The following is a 26,637-nucleotide window of genomic DNA, read 5'->3' on the forward strand; positions in this document are numbered from 1 at the left end:
TTAATGTTCTCATTCTGTAGGAAATCCATTGTTATGGCCTGGCATTGTCCTGCTGAAAGAGTTCTCTCTGTCGATCCAAAATGGGAAGCATGTGACGGCGAAGAATTTCATCCCGGTAGCGTACAGCTGTCAGGTTGCCTTGTATGAACACATGTTTACTTCTGCCGGTGTATCAGATGTCATGACACTCCCTCCACCAAATCTGTCAATTTGGGCGATGCAGTTGTTGGCAAAACGTTCATTGCAGTGTCTGTAAACACGTTGTCATCCATCACGTCGCTGTAGAAGGAAACTTGACTCATCGCTGAACCATACTTGCCGCCAGTTTCCCAAGTTCCACCCCTGCACATCCGTGCACCATCGAACATGTAAATGTCGATGTTGACGTCACAAGACGGGGCCAACATACGGTCTCCTAGCCCGTAAACCAGCTTCTTGAAGTCGGTTCTGAATGGTTTGTGCAGACACCCTTCTCAAACCAGGTATATGTCCAGCAGTCTTCGTTGCTGTGGCAGTTTGGTGACGCAAGTGCAGAACCCGGATGTAGCGATCTTGTGCTGCAGTTGGTATGCGAGGTCTTCCACTTCTGGGCCGGTCTTCAGCTGATTGAAACTGCTAGTACCTGTCCCAGAGATGTGAAATGGTGCTCTGATGGACGTTCATGTGGCATGCAACTGCCGACTGCGATTCACCTAACTAGAGGTGGCCTATTGTAATGTTTCGATTCAGCAGTTTAGTCTTGGCATCTTGTAACTCATCTACGTCGAAATAGAAATGAGGCATCATTGCGAGCATTGCAGCTTTAAATACCCATGACTACCCCCAATCTTTTCCCCCGAGTTTCACATGCATTCGCCAAAATCTGACCATTCACGCCAATTTCCTGCAACTGTCGCACAACGTGCCGCAATGTGCATTAAATTTGTTTTAGGGTGCATTTGGCCATGCTTTCCCATTCCAGGAACATTAACAAACATGGTCATTCAGCAACATTGTAAAAAAAAACTATATTTTGTAAAATCAAACACTTTTCTTCTTTCCCTATCACTTATGCATTTCTTTTTTGACAGAGTATATTGGTGACAAAGGTTGAATATTGCCACTGCGCCACTGCGCCAGTGCTCAGTGAACTGGAACATTATTTGGTACATGCACTTCAGTACAGAGTGGTATTAGGTCAGTGAGTAACAACTTCAGTCACCAACTAATTAACCAGCTGGTGGTGTTGGCATGTGAGCGGTGTAATGACAAATTATTAACCATATGGGCAGATCGAGAGAAGTCAGGGAAGAAAAATGATCTTTCCCTAGGGAAATAAAAAACAACATTTCTTCCCCTAGGTATGTTTTCACATTATAATCAGTGCTCCATTATAGGCCTTGACATCACAACTGTTAGGAAACAACAAACAATTGTAATGTTTTATCCACCTCAAAAAATAACTTATGTCATCAGTGATACGTATGTCACAGCTATGACTCAACGCTGTCTCTTGTTCTCAACTTGCAAACTTGTTTTCAATAACAGTATCATTTGAACATCATCCATAAAATGATAAAGATTGTTAATGGTTAATAAATAGAATACCCAACTTGCTACTGGGCAATAACGTTTATCTTGCACTCATGAATTAATGTTTTCAGTTTACTGGTGCAACATAAACGGTATTGCCTCATAGTTCGTTGAGTATTTTCTAATTAAACACATGATTCAAGACCAGCCTCAACTCTACTTGGTTCTCTTACAACAAGGAGGGGGGGGGGGGGGGGAGGACGTAGCCCAGTGGCAAAGCAATCTCGGTAACAAACACAAATTGATAAAACTGAAAACAAATTGATATAACTGAATAACAAAATTCCAGTTGAAAATCTAAACACATACTACACCAACGAATTGAACACAACTGTTGAAACTGAACACAAACTTGGATTGAACACACACTGGTATAATTCGAATCCCACTGGTCCAGCTAAACTCACTGGTCCAGCTAAACTCCCTGGCACAGCTAAACTCCCTGGCACAGCTAAACTCCCTGGCACAGCTAAACTCCCTGGCATAGCTAAACTCACTGGCACAGCTAAACTCACTGGCACAGCTAAACTCACTGGCACAGCTAAACTCACTGGTCCAGCTAATCTCATTGGCACAGGTAAACTCACTGGCACAGCTAAACTCACTGGTCCAGCTAAACTCACTGGTCCAGCTAAACTCACTGGCAAAACTGCACAAAACAGACTATGGAGAAACTGGTGTTGAACCTTATTCTCGATGAAACACCTAATTCAGTGACTTATTTCTTAATGAAACATTCCACAACCAATTCGTTACATGTGTGTGCATGTCAGAGAGCTATACACCAGATTCACACTAATCTTGTAATGCACATACACAATAAAAAACCACATTGTAGTCAGAAGTCATAGGCACACAACACAAATTAGTGTGGCAACTGATAAGTGCAATGCTCCCCTGATAAGGGAGGAAATTACACACAGGACAGTCTGGCTTATTTCACCAGCGAAATGTCGAAAGGTTACAACAGTCTGCTAATGTAGGCATGTTGATTATCTTAATTGAGATATCTGGGCCAAAATTACTTTTACCCAAGGTTAACACAGAAACAAGAATAGCAGAAATATAAAAACGGCAAAATGTCATGCTGATAAAAACATAGTGGTTAAAACTAGAATAGGTGTTTGTATGTTTGTGTATGTATGCGTGTGTGTGTGTGTGTGTGTGTGTGTATGTATGCGTGCATGTGTGTATGTGTTTGTGTGTGTGTGTGTGTGTTTGTGCATGTGTGTGTGTGTGTTTGTGTGTGTGTGTGCGTGCATGTGTGTGTGTGTTTTCTTCAAAGTATTCTTTGTTTATTAAAAACATGGTATCAGATTATAAGATTAATTTTTGTCCAATACTGCATTATAAATGAAATTATATTCATTACTGTACTAAAACATTTGTGTTGATCTACAGGATAGAGAATAGATATAATCCATTTATATACCTAAGTACTGATACCGCTGTGAAGTGGTTGGGGTGGGGGTGGTGGTGGTGGTGGTGAGGGTGGTGGTGGGGGTAGGGGCATAACAACTGTAAGTTGATAATGATAGTTTTAAAACTATTCTGTTGAGCCAGTTAGTAGACTAGGTACTGGGTTCACAGCCCGGTACTGGCTCCCACCCAGAGCGAGTTTTATTGACTCAATGGACAGACAACCCAGATAGCTGAGGTGTGTGCCCAGGACATGGTGCTTGAACCTTAATTGGATATGAGCACAAAAATAAGTTGAAAATGAAAATGAAATATGCCACTGATAATAGAGTAACTTGTTTTTTCTCAACACACATGCATTCTACTTTACGTGGGACGTAGCCCAGTAGTAGAGTGCTCATCTGATGCATGGTCAGTCTGGGATCAATCCCCATCAGTAGGCCCACCATAGGGCTATTTCTTGTTCTAGCCAGAGCACCACAACTGGTATATCAAAGACTGTGGTATGTGCAGTCCTGTCTGTGAGTTAGTGCATATAAAAGATCGTTTGCTATCAATGAAAAAATATAGCGGGTTTTCTCTCTAAATATATATATAAAAATGACCAAATATTTGACATTCAATAGCCGATGATTAATAAATCTATCTGCTCTAGTGGTGTTGTTAAACAAAACAACCTTTTAACATGTAGTAAGAGGGTGATATATGAAAACAGCCTGGCCGGGTTTCTTCTCTAAGACTATGTCAAAATGACCAAATATTTGACATCCAATAACCGATGATTAATAAATCGATGTGCTATAATGGTCTCGTTAAACAAAACAAACTTTAACTTTATCTACTTCACATATGCCACTCACGCACACGCACGCATGCACACACACACACACACACACACACACACACACACACACACACACACACACACACACAGATGTACTAACCTGCATATTACATATGCCACTCACACACACACACACACACACACAGATGTACTAACCTGCATAATACATATGCCACTCACGCACTCACGCACACACACACACACACATGTACTAACCTGCATATTACATATGCCACTCTCACACACACACACATACAGAGATGTACTAACCTGCATGTTACTTATGCCACTCACACACACACACACACACAGATGTACTAACCTGCATGTCACATGTGCCACTCACACACACACAGATGTACTAACCTGCATGTTACATATGCCATTCACGCACACACACACACACAGATGTACTAACCTGCATGTTACATATGCCACTCACACACACACACCAGAGAGATGTACTAACCTGCATGTTACATATGCCATTCACGCACACACACACACACAGATGTACTAACCTGCATGTTACATATGCCACTCACACACACACACACAGAGAGATGTACTAACCTGCATGTTACATATGCCATTCACGCACACACACACAGAGAGATGTACTAACCTGCATGTTACATATGCCACTCACACACACACACACAGAGAGATGTACTAACCTGCATGTTACATATGCCACTCACACACACACACACACACACACAGATGTACCACCTCACACACACAGAGAGATGTACTAACCTGCATGTTACATATGCCACTCACACACACACACACACAGAGATGTACTAACCTGCATGTTACATATGCCACTCACACACACACACACAGAGAGATGTACTAACCTGCATGTTACATATGCCATTCACGCACACACAGATGTACTAACCTGCATGTTACATATGCCATTCACGCACGCACACACACACACACACACACAGATGTACTAACCTGCATGTTACATATGCCATTCACGCACACACACACACACACAGAGATGTACTAACCTGCATGTTACATATGTCATTCATGCACACACACACATAGAGATGTACTAACCTGCATGTTACAACTTACATATGCCACTCATGCACACACACACACACAGAGATGTACTAACCTGCATGTTACATATGCCATTCACGCACACACACACACACACACAGAGATGTACTAACCTGCATGTTACATATGCTATTCACGCACACACACACACAGAGAGATGTACTAACCTGCATGTTACATATGCCATTCACGCACACACACACACACACACACAGAGATGTACTAACCTGCATGTTACATATGCCACTCACGCACACACACACACACACACAGATGTACTAACCTGCATGTTACATATGCCACTCACGCACACATACACATATGTACTAACCTGCATGTTACATATGCCACTCACACACACACACACAGAGATGTACTAACCTGCATATTACATATGCCACTCACGCACACACACAGATGTACTAACCTGCATGTTACATATGACACACACACACAGATGTACTAACCTGCATATTACATATGACACACATTCACACACTCACGCACACACACACACACACAGATGTACTAACCTGCATATTACATACTGACACACATTCACACGCCACACAAACACACACAGATGTACTAACCTGCATTATTTCACTACTGACACACACATTCACACGGATGTACTAACCTGCATATTACATACGACACACACATTCACACGGATGTACTAACCTGCATATTTCATACGACACACACATTCACACGGATGTACTAACCTGCATATTACATACGACACACACATTCACACGGATGTACTAACCTGCATATTTCATACGACACACACATTCACACGGATGTACTAACCTGCATATTACATACGACACACACATTCACACGGATGTACTAACCTGCATATTACATATGACACACACATTCACACGGATGTACTAACCTGCATATTACATACGACACACACATTCACACGGATGTACCAACCTGCATATTACATATGACACACACATTCACACGGATGTACTAACCTGCATATTACACATGACACACACATTCACACGGATGTACTAACCTGCATATTACACATGACACACACATTACACTAACCTGACATGACACACATTCACACGGATGTACTAACCTGCATATTACACATGACACACATTCACACGGACATACCAACCTGCATATTACATATGACACACACATTCACACGGATGTACCAACCTGCATATTACATATGACACACACATTCACACGGATGTACTAACCTGCATATTACATATGACACACACATTCACACGGATGTACCAACCTGCATATTACATATGACACACACATTCACACGGATGTACCAACCTGCATATTACACATGACACACACATTCACACGGATGTACTAACCTGCATATTACACATGACACACACATTCACACGGATGTACTAACCTGCATATTACATATGACACACACATTCACACGGATGTACCAACCTGCATATTACATATGACACACACATTCACACGGATGTACCAACCTGCATATTACATATGACACACACATTCACACGGATGTACCAACCTGCATATTACATATGACACACACATTCACACGGATGTACCAACCTGCATATTACACATGACACACATTCACACGGATGTACTAACCTGCATATTACACATGACACACACATTCACACGGATGTACTAACCTGCATATTACACATGACACACATTCACACGGATGTACTAACCTGCATATTACACATGACACACATATTCACACGGATGTACTAACCTGCATATTACATATGACACACACATTCACACGGATGTACTAACCTGCATATTACATATGACACACATATTCACACGGATGTACTAACCTGCATATTACACATGACACACATTCACATGGATGTACTAACCTGCATATTACATATGACACACACATTCACATGGATGTACTAACCTGCATATTACATATGACACACACATTCACACGGATGTACTAACCTGCATATTACATATGACACACACATTCACACGGATGTACTAACCTGCATATTACACATGACACACACATTCACACGGATGTACTAACCTGCATATTACACATGACACAGACATTCACACGGATGTACTAACCTGCATATTACATATGACACAGACATAGACACAGACATACACACGGATGTACTAACCTGCATATTACATATGACACTATCTCACATACACAGATGTACCTATCTGCATATTACATATGACACTATCTCGAAGACACACACACACACAGAGATATACTAACCTGCGTATTACATATGACACACTATCTACACGCCTCGTAATTAGGTGTGGGTGAACTGATAAGAAGTCACTGTGGGCTATGGTATATCTTATCTGTAGTCAGGGAGTTCATGTCTACAGGCTGTTCCATACATCACCCTCTTACACAGGATAGCTGTCACACTGCAGCACTCCACTTATTAATAAGTATTAACTTAATGTCAAACTGACACACACTGTCTGTCTGTCTAATGTAACTACCTGTATGTTAATTAGCAGTCAGTTAGCTACAGTAGTCCATTTATTAGTCATTATGAACGGTGTCTTATATCACTAATTAGTGTGAAAGCATCAAGTTCAAGCAGTCCTATGTTAGTAATAATTTAGCAGATTTCAAACTGACCCAGATTGTATTCAGCAGAAGACAGACTTCAAAGGAAAGGTTGACAGATAGGAAGGAAGGAAATGTTTTAACGACGCACTCAACACATTTTATTTCCTGTTATATGGCATCAGACATATGGTTAAGGACCACACAGATATTGAGAGAGGAAACCCGCTGTCACCACTTCATGGGCTACTCTTTTCGATTAGCAGCAAGGGATCATTTATATGCACTATCCCATAGACAGGATAGCACATACCACGGCCTTTGATGTACCAATTGTGGTGCACTGGCTGGAGCGAGAAATAGCCCACACCGATGGGGATCAAAGAAAGAAATGTTTTATTTAAGGAAGCACTCAACACATTTTATTTACGGTTATATGGCGTCTGACATATGGTTAAGGACCACACAGATTTTTTAGAGGAAACCCGCTGTTGCCACTTCATGGGCTACTCTTTCTGATTAGCAGCAAGGGATCTTTTATTTGCGCTTCCCACAAGCAGGATAGCACAAACCATGGCCTTTGTTAAACCAGTTATGGATCACTGGTCGGTGCAAGTGGTTTTACACCTACCCATTGAGCCTTTCGGATCACTCGCTCACAGTTTGGAGTCGGTATCTGGATTAAAAATCTCATGCCTCGACTGGGATCCGAACCCAGGACCTACCAACCTGTTGACCGATGGCCTAAGCACGACGCCACCGAGGCCGGTCCAATGGGGATCAATCCCAAACTGACCGCTCATCAAGCGAGTGCTTTACCACTGGGCTACATCCCATCCCTAGTTGACAGATAAGACAGCCGGATGGCAGGCAAATTGCTATACCTACATCACAGAGGAACTAAAAAAATAATATAAAAAATACTGAAATGCCTTTTCAAAAGTTTGCTTTGTTTAACGACACCACTAGAGCACATTGATTAATTCATCATTGGCTATTGGATGTCAAATATTTGGTAATTCTGACACTTAGTCATCAGAGGAAACCTGCTATATTTTTTTTCCATTAGTAGCAAGGAATCTTTTATATGCACTGTCCCAGAGACAGGAAAGCACATACGATGGCCTTTGACCAAAAACTGCAGTCATGTGTCCTGTGTTTTCACAGACTGTATTCTGATATAGAAATGGTATTTAAATGTATGTAAAGTTTAATGGTGGCGTGCAACCCAAAGTCATCCCACTGGACAAATATTGATACTAGAGCAACAGGGCTAGTACACTGTAGGTAACCCAATACTCCAGTGTACACCACTAACTATATACACTCAAACTTGTCTTTAGCAACCACCTACACAGGTCTAGCACACTGTAGGTAACCCAATACTCCAGTGTACACCACTAACTATATACACTCAAACTTGTCTTCAGCAACCACCTACACAGGTCAGTAGAACTAAATTCAAGTCTGTGTAGTTTAACAACACCACTAGAGCACACTGTAGGTAACCCAATACTCCAGTGTACACCACTAACTATATACACTCAAACTTGTCTTTAGCAACCACCTACACAGGTCTAGCACACTGTAGGTAACCCAATACTCCAGTGTACACCACTAACTATATACACTCAAACTTGTCTTCAGCAACCACCTACACAGGTCAGTAGAACTAAATTCAAGTCTGTGTAGTTTAACAACACCACTAGAGCACACTGTAGGTAACCCAATACTCCAGTGTACACCACTAACTATATACACTCAAACTTGTCTTTAGCAACCACCTACACAGGTCAGTAGAACTAAATTCAAGTCTGTGTAGTGTTAACTGTGTAGTTTAACAACACCACTAGAGCACACTGTAGGTAACCCAATACTCCAGTGTACACCACTAACTATATACACTCAAACTTGTCTTCAGCAACCACCTACACAGGTCAGTAGAACTAAATTCAAGTCTGTGTAGTTTAACAACACCACTAGAGCACACTGTAGGTAACCCAATACTCCAGTGTACACCACTAACTATATACACTCAAACTTGTCTTCAGCAACCACCTACACAGGTCAGTAGAACTAAATTCAAGTCTGTGTAGTTTAACAACACCACTAGAGCACACTGTAGGTAACCCAATACTCCAGTGTACACCACTAACTATATACACTCAAACTTGTCTTCAGCAACCACCTACACAGGTCAGTAGAACTAAATTCAAGTCTGTGTAGTTTAACAACACCACTAGAGCACACTGTAGGATACTCCAGTGTACACCACTAACTATATACACTCACTCAAACTTGTACACTCAAAGTCTTTAGCAACCACCTTAGAACTAAATTCAAGTCTGTGTAGTGTTAACAACACCACTAGAGCACACTGTAGGTAACCCAATACTCCAGTGTACACCACTAACTATATACACTCAAACTTGTCTTCAGCAACCACCTACACAGGTCAGTAGAACTAAATTCAAGTCTGTGTAGTTTAACAACACCACTAGAGCACACTGTAGGTAACCCAATACTCCAGTGTACACCACTAACTATATACACTCAAACTTGTCTTCAGCAACCACCTACACAGGTCAGTAGAACTAAATTCAAGTCTGTGTAGTTTAACAACACCACTAGAGCACACTGTAGGTAACCCAATACTCCAGTGTACACCACTAACTATATACACTCAAACTTGTCTTTAGCAACCACCTACACAGGTCAGTAGAACTAAATTCAAGTCTGTGTAGTTTAACAACACCACTAGAGCACACTGTAGGTAACCCAATACTCCAGTGTACACCACTAACTATATACACTCAAACTTGTCTTCAGCAACCACCTACACAGGTCAGTAGAACTAAATTCAAGTCTGTGTAGTTTAACAACACCACTAGAGCACACTGTAGGTAACCCAATACTCCAGTGTACACCACTAACTATATACACTCAAACTTGTCTTTAGCAACCACCTACACAGGTCAGTAGAACTAAATTCAAGTCTGTGTAGTTTAACAACACCACTAGAGCACACTGTAGGTAACCCAATACTCCAGTGTACACCACTAACTATATACACTCAAACTTGTCTTTAGCAACCACCTACACAGGTCAGTAGAACTAAATTCAAGTCTGTGTAGTTTAACAACACCACTAGAGCACACTGTAGGTAACCCAATACTCCAGTGTACACCACTAACTATATACACTCAAACTTGTCTTCAGCAACCACCTACACAGGTCAGTAGAACTAAATTCAAGTCTGTGTAGTTTAACAACACCACTAGAGCACACTGTAGGTAACCCAATACTCCAGTGTACACCACTAACTATATACACTCAAACTTGTCTTCAGCAACCACCTACACAGGTCAGTAGAACTAAATTCAAGTCTGTGTAGTTTAACAACACCACTAGAGCACACTGTAGGTAACCCAATACTCCAGTGTACACCACTAACTATATACACTCAAACTTGTCTTCAGCAACCACCTACACAGGTCAGTAGAACTAAATTCAAGTCTGTGTAGTTTAACAACACCACTAGAGCACACTGATTTATTAAAAGTAAAGTTTGTTTTATTTAACGACGCCGCTAGAGCACATTGATTTTTTATCTTATCATCGGCTATTGGACGTCAAACATATGGTCATTCTGACAGTTTTTAGAGGAAACCCGCTGTCGCCACATAGGCTACTCTTTTTACGACAGGCAGCAAGGGATCTTTTATTTGTGCTTCCCACAGGCAGGATAGCACAAACCATGGCCTTTGTTGAACTAGTTATGGATCACTGGTCGGTGCAAGTGATTTACACCTACCCATTGAGCCTTGCGGAGCACTCACTCAGGGTTTGGAGTCGGTATCTGGATTAAAAATCTCATGCCTCGACTGGGTGATTTATTAATTATCGGTTATTGGATATCAAACATTTGCTAATTCTGACATAACCTTAGAGAGGAACACCCTACATTGTTCCATTGGTAGCAAGGGATTTTTTATATGCACCATCTCGCACAGGGTAGCACATACCACACACACTGGTAGTCTTAAGAGGAAACCTGCTACATTTTTTCCATTAGCAGCAAGAGATCTTTTATATGCACTTTTTCCTACAGACACTTTCCAAAAAAACAATGAGTAGAAGTGCTAGGAGCTGTCGAGAGTGACAATTAAAACCTGGTGTTGAAATAACCTTATGTCAGACACCAACTAGGCACCATTTAAATATCCTATTATTATTGTAAGTACTAAAAGTTAACGTCTGTTTTGTTTAACAACACCACTAGAGCACATGGATTCATTAAACATCGGCTATTGGGTGTCATACATTTGGTCATTCTGACAAGTAGTCATCATAGGAAACCGGGATCTTTTATATACATGGACATTTTCCCAGGCAGGAAAGCACATACTGCGACCTTTGACCAGTTGTGGTACACTGGTTGGAACAAGAAAAACCCAATCAGGTGAATGGATCCACCGAGGTGATTCGATACTGCAATACAATCACCTTAAGTGATCACTCAACCGACTGAGATAAATCCCGCCCCATATCTCAATATAGATACAAGCTACTGCGTAACCGCGTCACAGTGTCAATGCAAGACAAACGTCGTATGTTTTTTCATGTTCAGTTTAAATTAGTCAAAAGGTTGTCAATGTCAATAAAAAATCACCAATATATATTTTTTTAAATGTCCTGTCATTTAATCATGCATGATATGCCATGACATGACATACATAGAGATTATTATACGAGTTTGTGTGTCTTACTGATTTTATGAAATGACTGTCAGGATTTTTGTATTGCGCGGGCAAGAGCAAGGGCAATACATGAATCCTGACACGAGTTTTGTAAAATCAGTATGATTCACACGCGAATGTAATAATTTCTTTATTATCCAAAATATTATTTTTATGAGTAACAAGCTAGGACCATGTTAAAATGTTTCAAACTTAACAAGAAGGAGAAGACAAAATGACGTCATTTTCAGAAACGACGTCATTCTAGTAAGTGATTACACAGGGCTAAAACTGTTTAAGCTGCATTGTACGTCATTTTCCAAAATTACGTCATTCGTTGTGCATGTGAAATCATTATGACACACGTGTGTCATACTGGATATATTTCACTGTATATCTTCAACTATGTGGATAATAACTGTATTTATTACCCATATGGTTAAAACTATCTGGGTACATATCAAAGTGATATGTCCCACTAGAATGGGACGTAACACTTCAACATCACACGATGACATCATCGATTGGCACACTACAACCTTACAGGAATGTCAACCAAACGAGTCGAGTGATATAAATTAAGATTGATTATGGGTAATAAATAGGATATTAAACTCGCTACCATTTCATATCATGCTTATGCCCTTTGTGAAGTGATTTGAAAATTATTTCACTCAGAACATAAACATGATATGAAATGTAAGCTCGTTTAATATCCTGTAAGTACAGAATATGAATTACAAACTTTACTTATTTAATGTTCATTTTCTCAGTTTAAAATGTTCTGAACATGCATTGTTACACTGATCAACCCAGTATCATGAACTTATTGTTATAAAACAGAAATCGTGTATGCGAGTGATGAAGAAATGGATGGATGGATGGATGGATGAATGAACGACTGGACAGATGGAAGACATCTCAACTACAGATGGATAGATGGATGAATGAACGACTGGACAGATGAAAGACATCTCAACTACAGATGGATGGATGAATGAACAACTCGACAGATGGAAGACATCTCAACTACAGATGGATGGATGGATGGATGGATGGATGGATGGATGAACGACTCGATAGATGGAAGACATCTCAACTACAGATGGATGTATGGATGGATGGATGAACAACTGGACGGATGGAAGGTATCTGAACTACAGATGGATGGATGGATGGATGGATGGATGAATGAATGAACGACTGGACAGATGGAAGACATCTCAACTAGAGATAGATGGATGGATGAATAGATGGATGAATGAATGGACAGATAGATTACAGATGATGGAAGACATTTCAACTACAGATGGATGGATGGATGGATGGATGGATGGATGGATGGATGAATGTATGGATAGATATATTACAGACAGATGGAAGACATCTCAACTACAAATAGATAAATGGATGGTTGGATGGATGGATGGATGGATGGATGGATGGATGGATGGATGGATGGATGGATGGATGGATGGATGGATGGATGGATGAATGAATGATTTTACAACACTGCAGCAGGAAGTACGACACAGACTGACAGGTATCAAACGACGGTAATGTAGGCAGATGAACTCCTGTGACCAACAAAGTAGGTCCATGCAACTTTCTCAGCTGTCAATTTATATAACTCAGCAAATCACAACACAAAAAGAAATTCCATCTTGGTCTCCATTGAAAGCAGCAGCAGCACTCCTTGTTACCCACCATATGTCAGTGGTCTTCCACGAACACCCAACACACACACACACATAGAACAATACTTTCTGCACTCCGGCCGCACAATGTGGTCACTCCATTGACCGCCAGGTAAGCTGTGATGACAATGACCGGTGATTAAATCACAGGTAAAGCTGCAACAAGCTAGTCACCTGGCCTGATTGATTAAGCCAGCATGCCACACGTCATACAGTAGCTTGACCTGTCTATACTGTGAAATATCTCAACGTGTGCACAGCGTCATGTGACAGGCACACGGTTTGGGGTACAGTCGCACCACGTGTAAACAGATACTAGTCATACAGCAGCTTGACCTGTCTATACTGTGAAATATCTCAACGTGTGCACAGCGTCATGTGACAGGCACACGGTTTGGGGTACAGTCGGACCATGTGTAAACAGACACTAGCTGCTCAAGAGTACTGACTACTGAGGAACACTACATCAAAATAGCATGCTTTTCAATTGAAACAATGAAAGAATGTGCTGGGGTGTAAGTGAACATTGCTTGCACCCACGGTAAGCAATGGAATATAATCATCACAGCGTTCTGTACTTCCTGGTGTGATGACCTAAACCCTCTGATATATCATAAACATATCAGGTGATTGTTACCTATACCCGAGACCCAACTCACGATTTAATACGTGGCTAACAAAAGGACAATGTTTGCACAGTCATACCCTAATTGTAGTCTAAACACGAAATTCATGTTTTATGTGCTAGATATATATTTCATTTTGTTTCCATGCTTTTATTCAAATTATTAATTTAAAGTTTATTTTGTTTAACGACAACACTAGAGCACATTGATTTATTAAACATCGGCAATTGGATGTCACACATTTGGTACTTTTAACACATAGTCTTAAAGAAGAAACCCGCTTCATTTTCCCATTAGTAGCAAGGGATCTTTTATATGCATCATCCCACAGACAGGATAGCACATACCACGGCCTTTACCATAGGGCTACGTAGAACAGTGATAGAAATGAGATAAAAAAATCACTTGTCCACCGGACAAGTATACCACAAAATCTACTTGTCCCTCAACATTTCCACTTGTCCATCTGTGTAGGGCAGGAGGTGGATGCAGATGGAAACGTTAAAGCGCTTGACTTTTCTTTTTAAACCAGTTCGCGTATTACTCTTCACTTCAGACTACATGTAATTTCATCACTCAGGTGACTACAACAAATTGTAGATTTATTTTACATTCGATATAGTTTCATCATGAAGCAAAAAGTCATAAAAAATTTGTGTTTTTCTTTAGAATTCAATGAAAGCCAGTTAAATTGTTCTCGAGCACAGTTCCCTTCAGAACACATCACTCGTTTTCAGCTTTCACTTTCAGCTAAAGGCCTGGAAATAATTGTTTGGCAGTACTTGTCGAAATCACCTGTCATAAATGAAAATATACCTGTCACTAAATGTTAAAATAATGTTACTGCTGTCCTTTATTAATCATATACTGTTACATACACTAGTATGTATAGGTTTACATGATGCAGTGAATCTCCTCTAAACAGTAGCCTAAACCCATGGGCCACAATGGGTTCTAGTAAGTTCCATGGGTATCCAGGTTACAGGGGTTTGGATTGAGGTAAAAGTCTTTGTTGTATTCAGTTCACTATTAAATATGGAAAAAGTAATAAACTCAAATAATTGAAAATTTGAAAATTTGTCAAAAACGCAGCACAAGCCGAAGTGAAAGTACCGAAGTGACAACTAACCCTGAGCCTCGTTCAAGGTAGCCTAATATTCTGCCATAAATGATGACTGCTACCTGCGGGACTACGCTCTTTCAGAGGTACAATTTACATTAAATGAACACAATGGAACTAGATGATTCGTCTACTGTTCAGTTTTAAAAGGTAGGCCTAAACATTCATGTTAAAGGATGCGTTTGCTGTTGAGCCATTCACAACGCATAGGTTTGCTCAGGTCTATTAATCATTTTAATAGGCACAGGAAACTCTTTTCCCCAGAAAACACGAATGCGTTCTAGTAACAGTTCAAGTATAAGCACATGCATGATATTGTGAAAACAATTTTTAAAAACCCGACTTGTTCTGATAACAAATCAACAAGAAACCGCGTGATCAGGCTTATCCTGCCTTTTTATGGGTTTGCTGATCGATCATAATTTTGTTTCGTCATACACAATTATTTTTAAGTAACATATTTCATAAAATTCACTGCAGAGATATATGTAAATATAAGTTACACCTAAATAATAAAATAATAAATAATATTAATAATCTTAGATTAACCCGTCTAACAGGTTTTCGTGTTTTATCATATTACCGATGATGTAATCAGTAATTCACAAATATCTAAGGAAAACTGATTTTCACATTTGTGGTAAACAGGCAACTACTTCGTTTTAAACTTAAAAAACAAAACAATAAACTTTTTTCTTTTTTTTAAATACGAATATAACTTGTCCATAAAATAAATTATTCATGTCAGCCGAGATGTTCCGAGTGGGGAATTCGGAACTCAATTGTAACTCCAAGGTATTCCGAATATTCACGAGCTAAGACCATTATGTTATCAAGACCATGTTTATTTAACTCTCAAACCACGATATTTGTATAACAGTTTGCAATGAGACACCGCTGATTTTGCGGTTTTTTGGTGTGTGTGTTTGTTTTGGTTTTTTTTGGGGGGGGGGGGGGGTAAAGTATAATAATTGCTAAAATATATTCTGATACTACTTTGTAAAAAAAAACCATTTTACTTGTTCACCGGATAACCAAGTGCTACGGTAAATTATGCTTGTCCGAGTAAATTTTCACTTGTTGGGACAAACGGACAAGTACTTATTTCGAACACTGTAGAAACAATGTAGACCTTTGGTATTTTGGGGGGTGCACCCCCCCACTGTGTATGGGCTTACATTATATACAATGTAGATTGTTCATGGTGTTTGATCAACTACTATCAAATCAAAATTCAAGTGGTACTGGATCATAGGGTATTAGCTGTTCTCATGACACAATGTTACAATCCAGGGCCAGTTGTCCACATAAAGTCTCCAGTGGGAATTTAATGAAGAAAGATGGCAACACACACCATTTTGAAGCTTAGGCCTTGGAGACTTTAAAAAATGTTTGGTGCCAATTTTTTAAAACAGCTTCAAGGTCACATGCCAAGGTCAAAGGTCAATAATGGTTAAATTCAGCTTCAGAGGTTTGATAATATAATCAATCCAAGAAAAACATGTACGTGAAATTAATAATACATAATGTATTAATGTTTATATTAACATATTTACATATATCCATTATATGCTACTTTAATTCTTTAAAATGATATATCTTGCCAACTTTCTTCATTAAATTCCCATGGAATTACAACTGGCCCTGAACTATTATACACCTATTTCAAAATACATACATCTACATACTGGGGAACACATTAGTTTGTTCTGTTTAACAACACCACTAGAGCATTCATTATTTTTTACTGGATGTCACAACATTTCAGAGGAAACCTACTATATTTTTCTATTAGTAGATAAGGATCATTTATATACACAAACAGCAGTACCATGGCCTTTAATATACCAGAAGTGGAGCACGAGCTCGAATAGAAAAAAACAGTGGATACACTGAGGAGCTTGGGATACACAGATACATGTTGAGTGACTGAATGAGAGAGAGAGAGAGAGAGAGAGAGAGAGAGAGAGAGAGAGAGAGAGAGAGAGAGAGAGAGAGAGAGAGAGAGAGAGAGAGAGAGAGAGAGAGAGAGAAGAGAAACAGAGAGAGAGACAGAGACAGAGAGACTGAGACAGATGGAGAGACAGAGACAGAGAGGGAGGGGAGATAGAGACATAGAGAGAGAGAGAGAGAGAGACAGAGACAGACTGAGACAGATTATGAGATGGGTGAGCGGCGAGTGAAAGAGATTATGAGATGGGTGAGGGGTGAGTGAAGTAGGTTATAAGAGGGGTAAGTAGTGAGTGAAGGAGATTATGAGATTGTGAGATGGGTGAGGGGTGAGTGAAAGAGACAATGAGAGGGTGAGGGGCAAGTGAAGGAGATTATGAGATGGGTGAGTAAAGGAGATTATGAGATGGGTGAAGGGTGAGTGAAGTAGATTATGAGATGGGTGAGGGGTGAGTGAAGGAGATTATGAGATGGGCGAGGGGTGAGTGAAGGAGATTATGAGATGGGCGAGGGGTGAGTGAAGGAGATTATGAGATGGGCGAGGGGTGAGTGAAGGAGATTATGAGATGGGCGAGGGGTGAGTGAAGGAGATTATGAGATGGGTGAGGGGTGAGTGAAGTAGGTTATAAGAGGGGTGAGTGGTGAGTGAAGGAGATTATGAGATTGTGAGATGGGTGAGGGGTGAGTGAAAGAGACAATGAGAGGGTGAGGGGCAAGTGAAGGAGATTATGAGATGGGTGAGTAAAGGAGATTATGAGATGGGTGAAGGGTGAGTGAGTAGATTATGAGATGGGCGAGGGGTGAGTAAAGGAGATTATGAGATGGGCAAGGGGTGAGTGAAGGAGATTATGAGATGGGCGAGGGGTGAGTGAAGGAGATTATGAGATGGGCGAGGGGTGAGTGAAGGAGATTATGAGATGGGCGAGGGGTGAGTGAAGGAGATTATGAGATGGGCGAGGGGTGAGTGAAGGAGATTATGAGATGAGCGAGGGGTGAGTGAAGGAGATTATGAGATGGGTGAGGGGTGAGTGCAATAGATTATGAGACTGTCAAAAACCAGCTTACTTAACAGGTCATTCTTTTGGACTGTCAAAAATTTTACAACAACAAGAAGAGTATCATCTGATTTTAGTGTGCAATAATAACACAACATAAATAAATAAGCACAGTTCTACAGCAAACAAACAAAAAAGCAGTGTTGAAAAGAGCACAGGTCTCCAAATCCTTCAGAAAATGTTCCCTGTCCTCAAAAGTTAAAGTTTGCTTTGCTTAACAACACCACTAGAGCACATTGATTTATTAATCATTGATTACTGAATGTCAAACAAATGGTAATTTTGACATATAGTCTCAAAGAGGAAATCTGCTATATTTTTTCATCAGTAGCAAGGAATGTTTTATATACACCATCCCATAGACAGGCTAGCACATACCACAGTTTTTGATATACCAGTCATAATGCACTAGCTAGAACGGGAAATAATCCTCCAACGGGGATCAACCCTAGATCGACTGTGCATTAGGCAAGCACTTTACCACTGGACTATGTCCTGCCCTCTTTTACACCTTGAAATGCCGGTCTCACTTTTCCCTAGTTTAAGTGGTGACTCAGTCTTTTGAGTACATTTATAATTATCATTTAAAAATGAGCTTGCTAAAATAACATTTCCTCTTCTTAGGTCTCACTTACACAGTTCACTTTTGGGTGAGAGTTCATTCATCAGTGTCCACTATAGTTCCTAATTGTGACATATGTTATGATTCACACATTCACTTCTAGGAATTGGGGAAGAATTAAAACAATTTGTATGTTTAATGGTAAGCCTTTCTGGCTGGAGTTTGCCCATGTTGTTTTGTAATATTGTGCACTGACCTTTTGGGACATAGGTGTATAGCGCAAGGACAGCCAGAGTGAATCGGTTAATGAACCACTTGTTCGGACTGGTACTACAGCCAGATGCGGTTATATAGCAAAAAACTGACACTGAAATGTTCTCAAGTTTGCAGTGAAAATAAATGCTTATATAATGTATGTTTGCAATGATGGACATGTATGTTGTTAGTGCAAACGAGAACTCGTTCTATTGGCAATCTTCATTTGAAGTTGGGCAATTTAACATGGATTTCAATGGCAGATGACATCTGTGTAGCGAGTCCTTACTTTTTATTGTCACCCATAATTATTCTCCTGAATTCTCGAGGAGGTTATAAATGTATGTGACACAATGGAATTCATAACAGCAGTGACCCACAGCAGCGACCCACGCCTGTCTGAGGTCAAAATGTGCCAGTGTTCATGTGCCTGTGACATGTGGAGAAATTGTCTTCATATATTCCAAAATGGCTTTACGTTCTCAAGTGGTGAAATGTAGTCCAGCGGTAAAGCGCTTGGCTGACGTGCGGTCACTCTGGGATCGATGACCGCCAGTGGCCCATTAGGCTAATTCATTTTCCAGTCAGTATACCACAACTGGTATATCAAAGGCTGTAATATGTGCTATCCTGTCTATGGTATGGTGCATATAAAAGATCCCATGCTACTAATGGAAAAATGTAGTGGGTTTAATAAATCAATGTGCTCTAGTGGTAGGACTGATCCCAGACCATCGGCGCATAAGGGAGCGCTTTACCGCTGGGCTACATCCTGCCCCAGATAGTTGAATGAATGAAAAATAAATAAACAGGTGTTTGGTTTCAAACTGGGGCAGTGTATGGAGTATGACCGGCATCTACTAAGCTGGTAAACACACACACACACACAAATAACCCTGACCAAAGTAAACCAATCACTGGCCACTTCCTTCTCATTCACTAACTGAGATGGCAACACAGTGAACGTATTGACTGGCGAATGGATGGATGGATGGATGGATGGATGGATGGATGGATGGATGGATGGATGAGTGGATGAATGGATGGATGGATGGATGGATGGTTGGATTGATGGATGGATAAATGGATGGATAGATACATGGATGAATGGATGGATGGATGGATGGGGGAATGAATGGATAGATGGATGGATGGATGGATGGATGGATGGATGGATAGATGGATGGATAGATACATGGATGAATGGATGGATGAATGGATGGATGGATGGGGGAATGAATGGATAGATGGATGGTTGGATGGATGGATGGATGGATGGATGGATGGATGGATGGATATGTAGATGAATGGGTAGATGGATGGATGGATGGATGAATGGATAAGATACATGGATGAATGGATGGATGAATGGATGGATCGATGGATGGATGGATAAGTGGATAGGGTGATAGGTGTGTACCTGGATGAATGGATGGATGGATGGTCATTTGATGGATGGGTTGGTGGATGGATTGATCAATGGGTGAATGAACAGAGGACCTGGATGGATGGATGGATGGATGGATGGATGAATGGATGGATGGAAGGATGGATGAATGGATGGATGAATGGATGAAGGGAAGGATGGATGGATGGATGGGTGAATGGATGGATAGACAGAGAGAAGAATAGATAATTGAACAGTCAGATGAATGGACATAAAGATATAAGAATGGAAAGAGATTAAATAACAAATCGATTTGAATGAACAGCTGCATAGATGGACGGATGGATGGATGGATGGATAGATGGATGAATGGATGGATAGTGGGATACATCTTGATCAACAGATAAAGGATGAATGAATTAACAAATCAACTGATGGATACAGAGATAGATGAATAAATGAATAAATGGATGGATGGATGTAAAATTGATGGACAGATGGAAGGATGAATGAATGGTGTATTTTGACAAGCAATCACTAAAGTTTGAACCTACATTTAAAGCTTCAAATTGAAACAATGTCATTTCATTACTCACTTTTTGCCAGGCATGTCTACAACGCTTTGACCATCACCGGAGGCTTGTGTTCCTCTGTCTTTCCCTCAACAATTTGCAAACAATTAACACTGTCACTTCCTCTGCACTTAATAACTATTTGTGAAGACAACTGCATGCAGATATCAAAGAGTTTTGAACTGTGGGGTAACAAGCTTCTTCTTTGGTACTAATTGCTCCACACACCTTCTCCTTGTACTGTGAATGTCAGCCATGCAACGCTACCACCCAGCCACACATTTTTTCACTTTCAAAGAGATTTGGCAGGGTCACTTTCAAAACCCACTTATGGATACATCAGGGAAGTGGCGTAGACCTTGTGACCAAATGGTGGACTGTTCTGTGCAGATCACTGCCATGTTTACGCGTGTTTACGTGTGTTAATGAAGGCATGATTGCCTCCCAGCCCCGGTGTGTTTGTACTGCCTGGTCAGGTTTATGGAAAGCAAACAAGCCTTCCTGATCCGTCAGTCACCTGTCATTCCCACTGGCCAGCTACTCACATGCAGCCAGCCACAGCCTCAGGTGTTTGTAAATACCATATATGCAGACCTGTCAACCCTCCCGGATTCCGCGGGAGTCTCCCGGTATTTGATCAAATCTCCTTTCACCTGTGCGGGAGACAGTTTCTCCTGTTAAATGACATTTTTGTAAGCATAAAAAAATATCGATCCTCTTTTGTCAAAATAACAGAAGGGAAGTAACTCTGCCTTTTTTTTCTCATTCGGAAAATGTCGACTACTTTCGGTTTCCGAGAATGTAACAGGCCGAATTGTCCCGACTGTTTAACCTTTGCCGAAGTGAGAATTGTGGGATAGCCTATTTATATTGTTAAAAAAGCACATGGAGTTTATAAAATGACGTGTTATTATAATGTTTGTTGTCATCGTAATGGCTACGAAGCGTGTTGCCGCTAATTCAAAAGGCTGTGTATTGACATTCAGTGTTGCCATATAAAAAAAAAAAACTATCCAATTTAGTTTTAATAACACCTCTGAATTGTAAAATGTCTTCCCACTGGATTACATAATGCAACTATGACGAATCTGAACTGCCAGACTCCCGAGTTGACAGCGATACACACGATGCATGTTAAAATCACATGTCACAGCAAGACAACGAAAAGACCAATTAGCTGTATAAACATACTTGTGTCAGTTAATGTTGTATGTTTGTGCGGTAAAATGTTGGTTATAAGGGTACACTTCAAGAAATTATTTTTGTACAATTAAAAAATGTTGTGTTTGACATTGACATAAAGTTACTCACGGAAATGGGTATAATTCCGGTATATTTCACACGATGTCCGTAATGAGGTTTTACTTTTGATTAATGAAAATACAATGTTTATTGCATCATTATAATGATTTAAAATAAGTACCACGCCACCGTTCCTCATTATAGTAAAAACTGAATATTAATTTATAAGATTTATATAAATTTGTTTTTGGTACTTAGGTACACTAACCACAAATGATAATGTAACGCAACCTGTAAGGCTTAAGTGTAATACCGTAAATGTACTAATTAAATTATTTTTTTCTTGTTCATGTTCTTAACATTTTTGGATAAAATATTTTTTTTTGTTTTTAAATGTTTTAAATTATAATATTTAAAAAACAAAAAATTTAATTTTTTTTTTTTTTAATGCCAAGATCTAAGGTTAAGAAGTATATATGACATTATAAAGTATTCATACAACTTATTGTAATAATGTTTTTTTTAAATCTTGCGATTTTGGGTTAAATTGTGTGAATTTAAAAAATCTCCTGCTTTTTGACAAAATCTCCTGCTTTTTCAACACACACCTCCTGCTTTCTCTTGACTAAAGGTTGACAGGTCTGCATATATGACCTAATTAATGCACCTCGGGTGTTTGTAAATACTATATATGACCTAATTAATGCACCCCAGGTAAATACCAGATAGGACCTACTTAAGGCACTTCAGGTGTTTGTAAATATATGGTAGGTCCTAATTAACACACATCAGGTGTTTGTAAATACCATATAGGACCTAATTAATATACCTCAGGTGTTTGTAAATACCATATTTGACTTAGAGCTAAATACATGTGATGCACCTCAAGTATTTATACATACATATTCGAGGTATTTAATTTACCTGAAGCATTTATAAAAATCATATTTTACTTAATTAATGAACCTCCAGTGTTTCTAAATACCTTACTTATCTAGGGTTCACATTTTACCATGGCACTGACATCATAATATAAAGTCCAGTTTTCCATAATTTAATGTGAATAAATTTTGTTTACAAGATAGCAGTCTTCTTTTTAAAATGATGACGAAAAATAACTTATTTGCCAATGAACGATTTCTAAAAATGTCCATTTAGCTAAATTTGTACGTCCAATGCAGACCTCTGAAAATATGTTACGCTGTCATTTATCACTGTTCATGAAACAATATATTTGTAACGAGTTATGCAAAATAAAATGGGTTACCTGAAAAGCATTTGCGTAACCCATATTTGGGTTAAGCAAACTTTCAATTCTCAGACCAGAAATGTAAATAACGTCTTTAGTACAATAACTTCACACACTACATCTGTACCACGCACACATGAATTTTATTTACATGTAAGTCTGACATAGGGATTTGTAACATACACATATGTATCAGTAGAAAATACTTTTAAAAAACATTAATTACAAGAATGTTTATGCATAGACGACTCATTTAAAATATAATATTTTAGATAAAGCTAATCTACCGCCGAAAGTGTGCCAAAGATTTTTATGATTATGCCGTTTTCAATTTAAAGGATACCAAAGAAAAAATACTTTGTCATAAATGACACTTTAGATATAGTAAAAACATTAACAGGTCAAGAAATTGTCACTTTTTGCCCATTCCATCCACCAAATCTCTTCTCAAAGTTTTAAAAGTTTGCAAATTATTGTGTTCTTAGTGTGACAACTGCATTGATGGAAATTATTGTGTTGTTCGTGTGACAACTGCATTGATGGAAATTATTGTGTTGTTCGTGTGACAACTGCATTGATGGAAATTATTGTGTTGTTCATGTGACAACTGCATTGATGGAAATTATGATACACATGTTTCAAACCAAGCGTTTGCTGTGTCGGTTTTCAAAATACAAAATGAAGAAGGCGACATGTCGAACATTGATTTATAGTTACAATATACAGCACACTAACATCCATTAATTAGCAGTACAGCCGGTGAAAGAAAGGAAAAACAAACATGTTAAAGACTGTCTATGTAGCAACCTGTAATCAGCGACCACCTGTAATCAGTGGACACCTGTCTTAAGTTGTCACTTTTGTCTACTCTCTTGTGTGGCTGCTTAAGACAGGTTAATATGTATGTTAAATACCTAACAGCCACTGATATTCATGCTGAACAAAGTTGCCACTTTAAATTAGTAGTGGTCACATCCTGTAAAGGGTTAAAATGCCACGTAAAGCATGAAATGTCACACCTTCCAGTTGACCCGAATGTTAACTGAGTTAATACAGTACTCGGAACATAAAAAAGTAAAGTTTGTTTTATTTAATGACGCCACTAGAGCACATTGATTTTTTATCTTATCATCGGCTATTGGACATCAAACATATGGTCATTCTGACACTGTTTTTTTTAAGAGGAAACCCGCTGTCGCTATTACGACAGGCGGCAGGGAATCTTTTATTTGTGCTTCCCACAGGCAGGATAGCACAAAGCATGGCCTTTGTTGAACCAGTTATGGATCACTGGTTGGTGTAAGTGGTTTACACCTACCCATTGAGCCTTGCAGAGCACTCACTCAGGGTTTGGAGTCGGTATCTGGTTAAAAATCCCATGCCTCGACTGGGATCCAAACCCAGTACCTACCAGCCTGTAGACCGATGGCCTAACCATGGTGCCACTGAGGCTGGTACTCTGAACACTGTTGGCTTCTCCAATTCAACCAGTTAACATGACCCTCAGTGAGAATTTTGTTAGTGTGATGCACCCCGACTCCAGACATATGAGTTGTAAAAGTCGATCATCTGTATTAGATACATGTAGATCTGTATGTGACAGTAAGATGACATTGATGTTTCTGTGTCTGTGAGTAAATGTCAGTGGCATATAGGAAGGTGTCAAAACATGGGGGCCACACACACACACATACACACACACACACACATATAGTGAATATATATACGAGTATCTAAACCATCATTGCTGCTACTGGATCAAGAAAAGTGTGTGGAGGCACATGCACCCCTTGCACACCACCCACCCCCCCTTGCACGCCACCCACGCAATGAATGTTGATGGGTAAATGAATGTCAATGGGTCAGTTCACGAGATAAAAATGGAAAGCTATTTTTTTTTAATGACACTTTATCTCATTTTAATCTCTGGCTATTTGGTGTCAAACACACAGGATCAAATTTACACAGTTGGTTTGTCATCAACACAGGTGTTTAAGCAGTGTAAATGTATGTACTAAAACATTTGTAATACAATAACAGGTTTTGGAAATTTGGCCCTAGGTTATGTTGACACTTGGCAGTATAATGGTATTAAGAATAACAGTAACAGGTGAATATGAAATTTTATTATCCACCTGGTTCAATATAACCAAGTTAATAAATGTCATATGAAACACACATGTAATAACAAATTTTATTACCCACCTAGTTCAATATAACCAAGTTAATAAATGTCATATGAAACACACATGTAATAACACATTTTATTACCCACCTAGTTCAATATAACCAAGTTAATAAATGTCATATGAAACACACATGTAATAACAAATTTTGTTATCCACCTGGTTCAATATAACCAAATAAATATCATATAAAACACACATGTAATAACAAGTGTAATGATGTAATTATATGTAAAATATGTATGTAAAAACATGATGTCATATCGTCATCTCCTAGTTGTGGTTAAATCATTTTGCGACGATCCTCGTTATTCATTAAACAAATAACAATAAAGAAATTACTTCACTTGTGTGTGAGTCATACTGATTTGATATAGCCTTTGTATTATAACTGTAGGTTGTTTATGTGTCTTCCCACAAACAGGACAGTACATACCACATCCTTTGATATAGCCGTTATATTTTAACTATCGGTGGTTGATATTTATAACTGTGCTCTTT

At 39.4% G+C, this 26,637-nt stretch overlaps 1 protein-coding gene across 3 annotated transcripts in view; it reads right to left on the minus strand.

Annotated features, from left to right (window-relative positions):
• The window catches only part of LOC121385628 (PTB domain-containing engulfment adapter protein 1-like), a 110,985-nt gene that overhangs the window by 47,431 nt on the left and 36,917 nt on the right, over positions 1–26,637 (minus strand). Inside the window, exon 1 of one of the 3 annotated variants that reach the window (XM_041516380.1) lies at positions 13,943–14,159. The exons of 1 other annotated variant lie outside the window; for it this stretch is intronic. The gene's annotated coding sequence lies outside the window, so the exon portion shown is untranslated. Of the gene's footprint in view, positions 1–13,942; positions 14,160–26,637 lie in introns of those variants that run through there. One more of the 3 variants, XM_041516378.1, reaches the window with a different exon arrangement.

The sequence above is a fragment of the Gigantopelta aegis genome, chromosome 11 (assembly GCF_016097555.1).
Source record: "Gigantopelta aegis isolate Gae_Host chromosome 11, Gae_host_genome, whole genome shotgun sequence".
Classification (NCBI taxonomy): domain Eukaryota; kingdom Metazoa; phylum Mollusca; class Gastropoda; order Neomphalida; family Peltospiridae; genus Gigantopelta; species Gigantopelta aegis.